The sequence below is a fragment of the Dryobates pubescens genome, chromosome 1, assembly GCF_014839835.1.
Source record: "Dryobates pubescens isolate bDryPub1 chromosome 1, bDryPub1.pri, whole genome shotgun sequence".
In the NCBI taxonomy this organism is placed as follows: Eukaryota; Metazoa; Chordata; class Aves; order Piciformes; family Picidae; genus Dryobates; species Dryobates pubescens.
In genome coordinates this window covers 10836530-10845573 of record NC_071612.1, presented here as the reverse complement: position 1 = coordinate 10845573, position 9044 = coordinate 10836530, and the positions used below count along the sequence as shown (strand labels likewise).

At 48.5% G+C, this 9044-nt stretch overlaps 1 protein-coding gene across 4 annotated transcripts in view; it reads left to right on the top strand.

Moving 5' to 3' along the window:
- Window positions 1–545: 545 nt before the first annotated feature.
- FOXP1 (forkhead box P1) overlaps window positions 546–9044 on the top strand; it is a 399727-nt gene continuing 391228 nt past the window's right edge. For 2 of the 4 annotated variants that reach the window (XM_054161354.1, XM_054161309.1), the window contains exon 1: window positions 547–612. The gene's annotated coding sequence lies outside the window, so the exon portion shown is untranslated. Of the gene's footprint in view, window positions 613–1287; window positions 1425–9044 lie in introns of those variants that run through there. The other 2 variants (XM_054161346.1, XM_054161316.1) reach the window with 2 other exon arrangements.

Genomic DNA, 9044 nt, shown 5'->3' with positions numbered 1-9044 from the left:
TCTGCGGCCACTTTCACTTCCCCGCGGGGCTGCCCCGCCCCCCCCCCCCCTTCCGCCCCCCAACATCCCCCCAACACCCACAGCTGGTCCTCCGCGGAGTTGCGCGCTGGCGGAGGTCCCACTCTTTAACCCACTCCTCCTCCGCGCTTCCCCCCCTCGTCTTTTATTATTTTATATTTTTTTATTAGTATTTTTCCCTTGCACCGAGCCTTGTTTACCCAGCAGGTGGATGTGACGTCAGAGACTGACAACAGCAAAAAATAACAACATCTCCCTCCGCGGGGGTGTTGTCGGCCGCCCCCGGCCCGCCCGGGCGGGCGGGTGTGGGAGCGGAGCTGCGCGGGGCGGGGAAGGGGGGGACGCGGGGCGGCGGCGGCAGCGGGGCGGGGGCGCGGCGGGGCCGGCGTGCGGGGCCCCGCGGGCGCGGCGCCGAGCGGAGGGCTCTATTGTTATTTACCGAGCGGCGGAGCACGCCGCCGCGCCGCCCGGGCTCGGCGTGCCGGAGGGACGGGAGGGGAGGGACGGGACGGAGAGGCAGCCCCGAGCCGCTCCGCACCGCCCGCCCGCGCCGGGGCTGCGCCGTGCTGGGCAGCGGCAGGCCGAGTCCTGCGGGTGAGTCCGGCGCCCCCCCGACACTTTCCCCGCTCCTCCGGGGCTGTTGCACTTTTCCTCCCACCCCCTCCCCGCCGCCGGCCCCACGTGCCCGGCTCCCTCCTCCCGCCTCCCCTCTTCCCGGTACCGGGGAAGTGAGGGGGGGCGCAGCGGTGCGCGGGTGCGGACCCCCCTCTGCCCGCACCCCCTCCCCGCCCACTTTAGAAACTTCCCCCCCCCCCCCCCCCCCCATCCCCAGCTCCGCTTTGCGCGCACCCTCCGTGCAGAGTGTGATGCGGAGCCCCCTGCTCCCCTCCCCCCACCCCCCCCCCGTCTTCCCCTTCCGCGCTCTCTCTGTTTTGCGCCGGGTCCCCTCCGCTCGAGGGGCGTGCACGCCCCAACTTCAACACTCGGGGCAAGAAGTTGTGGCGGGGCCGTCCCCCCCAGCCCCCCGTTCCCCGAACCCCCGTGCTCCCCCCGCGCTGGGCCTGCCTGCCCCGTTCCCCCTACCCCCCTGGCACCTGTTGCGGCTTTCCGCCCGCGCAGTCTCTTCCGCAGGCGCGGAGCTCCGCGCAGCGCATCCTCCCCCACTTCAGCTCCCTGGAGCCCGCTGCTCCCATCCCCCCTCCTCTTTTTTTTTTTTTTTTTTTTTTTTTCTGGAGACGAAGTGTTTGAATAAACATCCGCGCCTCCCAGCCCGCCGCAACTTCTCGCTGCGCGGGTGCGGACCGCGCATCTCTCACGTGCGCATCCCTGTCCCCTCCGCGCAGACCCTCGGGACGGAGCCGCGGCTTGCTGCGCGCCGCGGAGCCGGGGGCTGCCGCCGCTGCCCGGTAAGTAGTGGCCACCCCGCGCACCTGCCGCTCCGCGCAGCTCCGCGTGTCGCCGCACATCCCGGGGAGGCTGCGCGCTGCAGGCGGGTCCCGAGCGGCGTGTCCGCGCCTCTTTCCTCCCCCCGCCCCACGGGTTTGGGGTTTGGTTTCTTGTTTTTGGATTTTTTTTTTTTTTAAGTTTGTCCTTAAGAAAAAAAAGGAGACATGAAGCCGGCGGCGGGGCGCGGAGTGGTGCGCGGGTCTCAGCGGCCTCCCCTCCCCAACCCGCGCAACTATTAATTAATCGGGCGGCCCCGGCGCGGAGAGCATCGCTAGTCAGGCTGCGGAGCGCCTCTTATTTTAGCGAGCCTTCCTCCTGCGAGTCTGCTGTTAATGATTTTGATTGCGTGCTTTTGTTTTTGAGTGAATCAAACCAAGCAAGATTACTTTGTTATTTTTTTCTCTCCCTTCTCCTTTCCACACTCTCCCCCACCCCCCGATTTCCCCCAAAGGCTGCGGCAGAGGCAGCAGCAGCAGCGCTCAGTCTTCCCGTACTTAGCCGAGGTATCCGCCGCTTGCCAGCGCTCCCAGCGCTGCTTCTGTAGAGAAGCTGGAGCCTAACTTCTGTACTCAGAAGTTTGAAGGTTTCATTTTTAGTAACTGTTCTTTGAGTGAGTAACGTTCGGGTGCTGCTTGTAGCGTGTCGGCGACAACAGCGTAGCTTGCTGATTTCTAGGGTGCTGGATGGTGATAAATATTAAAAGAAGTCTCGAAACGGCGTTTCCTTTCCTTGTAGTTTTTCTGAACGTGGCGTTTTTACCTGCTTTGGCCAAATGCTGGTGTCACTTAATGACAGCTTCTTAATTAGAAGTTTCAAGGATGTCGTCGAAGCGACTTGCTGCTTGTGCTGTTAATCCACAGTTTGCTCTAATATTTTGGGGGGAGGGAAAAAGGCATTTCACTGGAGTTAGTGTTATTTGTACAGTTGCTCTTAGCGTTGAGAATCTCCTACTTTAAGTTTGAGAGAGCTTGAAATAATTCAAGTTCTCAGAGAAGCGGGTGGAGGAGAGGCGTCTTTACAGCTAGATTTGGGGGAAGAAGGGGAGAAATCGGGGCTGCTGGTTCCAGTGTCTTTTCCACTGCACATTTTATTTGAACTATCTCACAACCATACTGAATGGACCAGGGCGCTGGGGGAGGAAGCTCTTCACTAGTTACCATTCAAAAGGTGTCGGCTAAAAAATCTCATTGCAAAAAGGTATTGTAGCTTTAACATCTTGCATTGGCAGCATTCTTCCCCCTTAGTCTTTGGATTAGTCATTGTATGAGACAGAAAAAAAAAATCACTTTTTTTTTTTCTTCTTCTTTTTTTTTTTTTTTCTGGAAAAAGTAAAGTAAACAGCCTCCAACAAGTGAACCTTGACAACCCAGATTAAGGAAGGCAGGAGAGATCAAACAAAGCTGCTGCTGGGCTGTTGTCAGGAGCTGCCTCACTGAAAGCTCTGGACTATTCGATCAGGCAGCAAGGCTATATGTTCACTTATGCAGAAATGGACCATTACAAATGCTGATCTTTGTTGTGAAACCAAAGGATAACTCTCAGAAAAATAACTGCTATTTCCAACGAGGCTTTCTCTTTGCTTGTGATTTTGATTGCAAAGTTAATTTTTTTTTGTGTGCATGAGGTTTAAGTTTGGGGTGATTATTTATTTTTTTTCCCCTTTGAGTCATAGTGCTTTGGAGTGCGTTGTGTACACTCTCAGAGAGACTTAGGGTTTGATTTTGTTATGCTGTCCAGAGTTGCAAAGGAGAGGATGTTTTCGTAGTCTAAGCTTGGAAACCATAAAAGTTCAGTGGAATTCAAATTTTATTTCTGGATCTCTGAATTGTAAGGACACGTGGATTATTATTTTTTTTTCCCCCTCTTTGTTTCCCTCTCTAAGTGCTGTGCTGATGTGTAATAGAGGAGTTTGGCTGTGATTAAGCATTGTATGTTGTATGACTGCTTTCCTAGAGTTTACAAAACTTGTGGTGTCTTTCCTTCAAGCGTATTGCTAACCACTCAGGGACACCTTAATTTTGATATGCGAGGATTTTTGCAAAGCTGTGTGTAACTTGTCTCTATGGCTCTTTCAGAGACACCCTGTTACTCTGTAGCTTTTAAGTGGAAATAGTAGTAAAGACTATTAACAGATCCTTGGTTTTTACTTCAGTAAGCATTTAGGATTTAAGTATTAATCAAAGTTAACCAGTGAGAGTTAGGTTATTTTTGTTGCTTGACACTTTTGTGTTTGTATTCAAACACTTCACTGCAAACTCTCCAAATGTGCCCCCTCTTTCAGTTCTTTTGAGTATTCCAAAAGAATGGAAATATCTATTAAACAAAAAATAATCAGAGGGAAAGGCTTTAACATACCCTAATGTATATTAATCAGGAGGCAGACCGAGTGCACATCTACTGAAGAATTAAGAAATCCCAAACCTTTCTGCATAAGTATTTCTTTAATTAGCAGTGCAGATCACGCAGTGCACAATAAGTACTTTATACTTTTGTATAAGGTAAGGTTTCATAACCATCCTGCATAACGTATTATAAAGCCTGTGGATTTTTTTATGGTACATACTTTAATTAGACAATAAAAAGTATGTGTGTTAAACGTGCACATGTATGCTGTTAAGACATTTTGGGTAATGTGTAATGGTTTTTAACGTCTATAAACATTTTCTGCTTAAATCAGTTCCACCAGTGATCATACCACAGCTAGTTTTTGTTCTGGTGAGAAGAAGGAGCAGGAAAGTTGAGCAGAGAGTTATTCACTGGGCATTATTGCGCAGCATATGCTGCAATATGCTTTACTCTTAGAGTGGGTGACCTTTTTTTAAGAGCTAAAATTTGCATTATCATCCTTGGTATGATATAATGTAAACATTTGCAGCTCCAGAATGATTCCTGCTTCATGGCATTGTAAAAATTAGGGAAAAAGCTGGTAGTAAAAAGGCAAATTTATGGAATGCAGCTGAGCATTGAGTATTCGTCCTGCTTGTGGTCATTTATGGTGAGAGATTGAAGTGGATAATGTAATTTCTTTGGTTGAAATATCTGTTGAGCATCTGTTTGTATATCAAATAACATACACACACACATATGTAGGATGTGTATGTGAAATACAGTTTATTTCTGCAAGGCTGTCCAGTTATTTATAGGGCATAATGATATTTCTGTCCCCTTAAATTTTCTCTGAGAAGCTTTAATAAATTTAAATAGATTATATGCTGTCAGAAAATAGTATAAATTTTGTTTATGATTCACTTGCTTTAAGGTACTTATACTAAAGAAGCTCATTTAACCCCAAGACTGAGTAGCATTAAGTGGTGAGAGGAGTCTGCTGAAGAGCTGCTACTGCCCTTTGCTCTTGTGATAATCTTAAATTACTACAATTTAATTGCAACTTCAAGGCACTGAGCTGAAGTATTTTTATGCAGCTGAGACAGGGCTGGAGGAGATGTAGTGAGATTTTCACAGGTAGCTGGTTTCTCTCTGGAGGCACAGCATTTCTCCAGGCCTTCCCTGCCTTCCCAAGTGCATCCACACAGCATGAGTGTGTGCATGGACACAGCACCCGGGGGGGAAGATTTGCTGGGGATTCCCATTTAGGGGGGGAGCAGGATCGAGCCCTGCAGTAGTCAGGCAGCTCGGGTGCACGAGCGGTTTGTTTGCTGTTGGTATTTAAGCTTACATTAGAATTAAATAGTGCATTGTAATTATTCCTCAAATGAGCCTTGCTATCAAGTCTCTTCCCGGAGCTTTTCCCTGCAAACCTCCTCTGGGAAGACAGGGTGGGAAGGGGATGGCAACTGGAGGTGTGGACCAGGGTGTGATCGGGGGCACGGATGACACGGGTGGCACTCTGCCCTGAAAATACAGCCTGCTGGCTTGTGGGTATGGCACAGTCCCCGTGTCCCCAAAGGCGAGTTCAGGGTGCAGTCAGCTGCCCTAGCTATTCAGGGCCTGATCCAGAGCACGCTGGCATCAAATGGGGCTTCTGCTGCTGTCGCTGCCTTTGGCTTTGGCTCCTGATCTGTGTCACTAACTCGTATCACTGAAACTTTTGCTTTCCAACCCCCCCTCCACGTACAGTAGCATGTTTTCACACCTGGCGAGCAGTTCAGCAGAGATATGATACGCAACAGGAGCCAGAAAGCATTTGCTAAGTGGAATTTCTAAACGTCATGCACTAGAGATCAGCAGCGTCTTTGCAACTGTTCTTAGAGGTCCTGGCAACCAAACTTTACTGAAATGCTTAGAAGAGGGTATGGCCAGGCTGGGAGCCCTTGACTTCATACCACTGAGGACACACGTAAGTGCTTGGCCGGGCTAAAGCACAGCGGTGTTTAAATCGTGACTCTGATTGTTTGCTGTTGGCCAAATCCTTGCAAAATGTCTCGTTGCACTAAGAACCGAAGAAGATCTTGTGTTTGCTAGAGCTGCTTGCTTTTGCACTGGCAAGAGCACCGCTCACAGCCTGCTACTCTCACAAGCTACCGTGCCGTTGGATTCCCGCAGCTCGCCGTGCATTGGGAATTGCAGCTGCCATAGGTAACAAGGTGATGCCAGTGTACAGAGAGGGGAGGAAGAAAAATAGGATGGTATAAATCATGCAGTCATTAGAAGAAAAACTTAATTGTGAGAACTCTGTAGCCTTTCAATTTAAAATATTGTATTTTGGGCTGTAGAGGCATCAGCTGTGCTATTTTTAGGAGATCAGATATTTGTTGGTTGGGATGTCTGGAGTGTGTTAACATGTGCTCTTTTTTGCCCCCCCCTTACTTCAGCATTGAAGCTACCAAGTCAGAGAAAGCTGCTGGCTCTGTTCGCGTGCAGTCTTCTTTGCAAATATGCTCTAGGGTTTTGTCTTTCTATTCTCCTGGCACCGATCTCTTCCATGCATGCAAGTGAACAGGCTTATGTCTAATGGCTGTTTGTCTGTGGCAAGTATCCAGAATAATCTTGATAACTTTTTTGTTCAGCGCTGTATTGAAAATGAAGACGAGTATCCTATGGAAAATGAGCAAAGAAAGAGAAGAGCATGGGCAAAATCAGTTTCTCCCCTAGAAGCATCTGGTACCTGAAGAGGACTAAATAATTTTTCTCCTCTCTTTGACCCTCCCGGTGCTGTTTTTAAAACATCTCCATTTTAGTGCCTTGAAATTGCAATTAAGTTGTAGTAATTTAAGATTATTGCGAGAGTGCAAAGGGCAGCAGAGGCTCTTTGGAAGTCTCATCTCAACACTTAGTGCTGCTCAGTCAGGGGGTTAAATGAGTTTCCTCAACGTGAGTGCTTAAAGTAACTAAATCGTAAACAAAATTTATACTATATTCTGACAACTAATAATCTATTTAAATTACATTAAAGTATGTGTGTGAAAATTTAATTAAAGACAGAAATACTGTCAAGCCTTGTAAATATCTTGACAGATCTACTGAAATGGAACCCATATCATAAAATATTTACATAGATCTGGTAGGCTACAGTGTTTCTGGGAGTGCTGCTCTGAAACTACTTTGTGGGTTTTTTTCCTCTCAGTTTCCCACTCAGTTTCAGTGGTCTTGGAAAGCAACACAAATAAATACCCAGAACATTTTATTTGGGTGATTCTCCAGTGCGTTGTTTACTGCTAATCGCTCTCTCTTTACAATACTTGTCACTGTTGTGTTTTTATTAGAAGTGCCCATTTCCTCCAGAAGTTAGTTTAGTGCTGCTGTTAATTCAACGAGACCCTGAGAACCAGGCTCTGTGTGTAATGTGATGTATTTGCAGTGTGGCAGGGCTGGATGTCTGGCCCAGAGCATGGTGCTGCAGAGTCTCCTGATTTAATTGATTTTATTTTTTTTTTCAGGTAGAAAGTGCTTATTTATGATCTTTTTCTTCTGTATGTTTGAAATCCATATGGAAGCATTTCCTGGCGTGCTGGTGTGTGCACTTGCTGCACAGGACTCTCCTTGCTCGTGCATCTCCTTTGTGGTACGTGGTCTAGGCCGCTTTCAAGATGAGGAATATTTGTCCCGGATAAACCTGTGTCTGGCTGAAACGTCGGCTGTACTTTGGTCCTTCTTGAAAGCTGCCCCCTGGGATGCTGCACATGGCCTAGAGCAGGTGGTTTTGCCAGGAAGGTGCAGGATGAGCTGTGCTTTCTTATCACCAAAAAAGCATCAGGGCAAACTCCTAGCTCTCCTTGACAAGGTTGTACATTCCTTGGATCCTTGGGGTCAGAGGAGGAGGGTGTGGATTTAGGCATGGAAAAGAAGGGTGGGGTAGGAGCTTGGTGCCATGGCTGTTGGGGAGTCCTGGCTGGGCTGGGTGCTCCGATGCTGAGCACTAGCAGCCCGACAGAAGGTGGCACAGTTCGGCAGGTTGGCTGGAGCCTCTAACGGCATCGTTAGCTTTCCCCTCTTCGCCAGACATTTCCTTTCATGTTGGATCCGAGTTTTAGCTGTGCTTCCCGATCTGTCTTGTCATCTTGTTGCTAACAATTAGGGTCAAGTGTCTTTCCTTGGGCTCTCTGCAGTCTTCGTGTTAGTGTCCCTCCCCCAGCTCCTCGCCTAAGCTGTTTGTTCATTAATTAGTGGATTGGGCATATTAACACATCAGTAAACTGGAGTAGTCAGAGTTCCCAAGGCATCTCGGGAAGCCCTCTCTGGTTTTATGTGACCGGACATGCACTATTGCTGATACAGATAGTGGAGCTGATGATGTCAAAGTGTTGTTAAGAGAGAGATAAATAGAGAGAGCCCAGCAGTAAGCAGAATGTCATGTCTCTATTAAAAAGCTTGTGATAAAGGAAGATAAAATGGTGAGGGGGAACTGCTGGTGTGTTCAGAGCAGCCGTTAAGCAGCTGATCACAAAAATCGATGCCGAATTCCCCTTCCTGTGAAATGCTTGCCCACAGAATTAATGCCTGAGCCTGGGCTTGATTGCAGCAAGCGGTGGAGCCCTGAAAGGACTTTTGTTCTTGCCAAACAGGCAACCGGGGTTTCTCAGGGATTCAGGAGCTGTCTGAGCCAGGATTCAAACATCCCTCCCCGCTTCCCTTTGAAGTGGCTGCCCCTGTTCCGCAGCGACACGGTGTTCCTGGGATGCTGATGAAGTTGTTCCAGGCTTGTTGCTCCGTGCTGCCTCATACCTTGATTTCCCTGGTGCTGCAGCCACCAGTGCTTATGCTGGTTCCTATCTGGAGGTCGGTCCCTGGTCGCAGCAGAATAAAGTCATGCAGTGTTTTGTGTATCTGAGGCTGCTCTGCAGAAGTGAAAAATGTAGCTGGCTATACAGAAATGAGTGGTCGCAGCAGATGAGAGGGGAGTGGTATTAAATACTTTACCGGTTCTGTAATGAAACGTGCTGTAAAACGTTAAATCATCAGATCCCTGTTTGCTGGAAGGATGTTAATCATTCCATTAAGGAGGATTTAGTAATTAACTGATACTTCTCTAGGAATGTCAATTCTAAAAAGCATCTTCCCAGCTCTGCGGAATGGATGCGAAATTTGAAATTCTCTTTCTGCTACTGGAGAGCTGAGAGGTGAGTGTCAGTGGGACACCTCTTCCCAAGAAACTCTGGGAATGCCAAGGGAGCAGAATTATT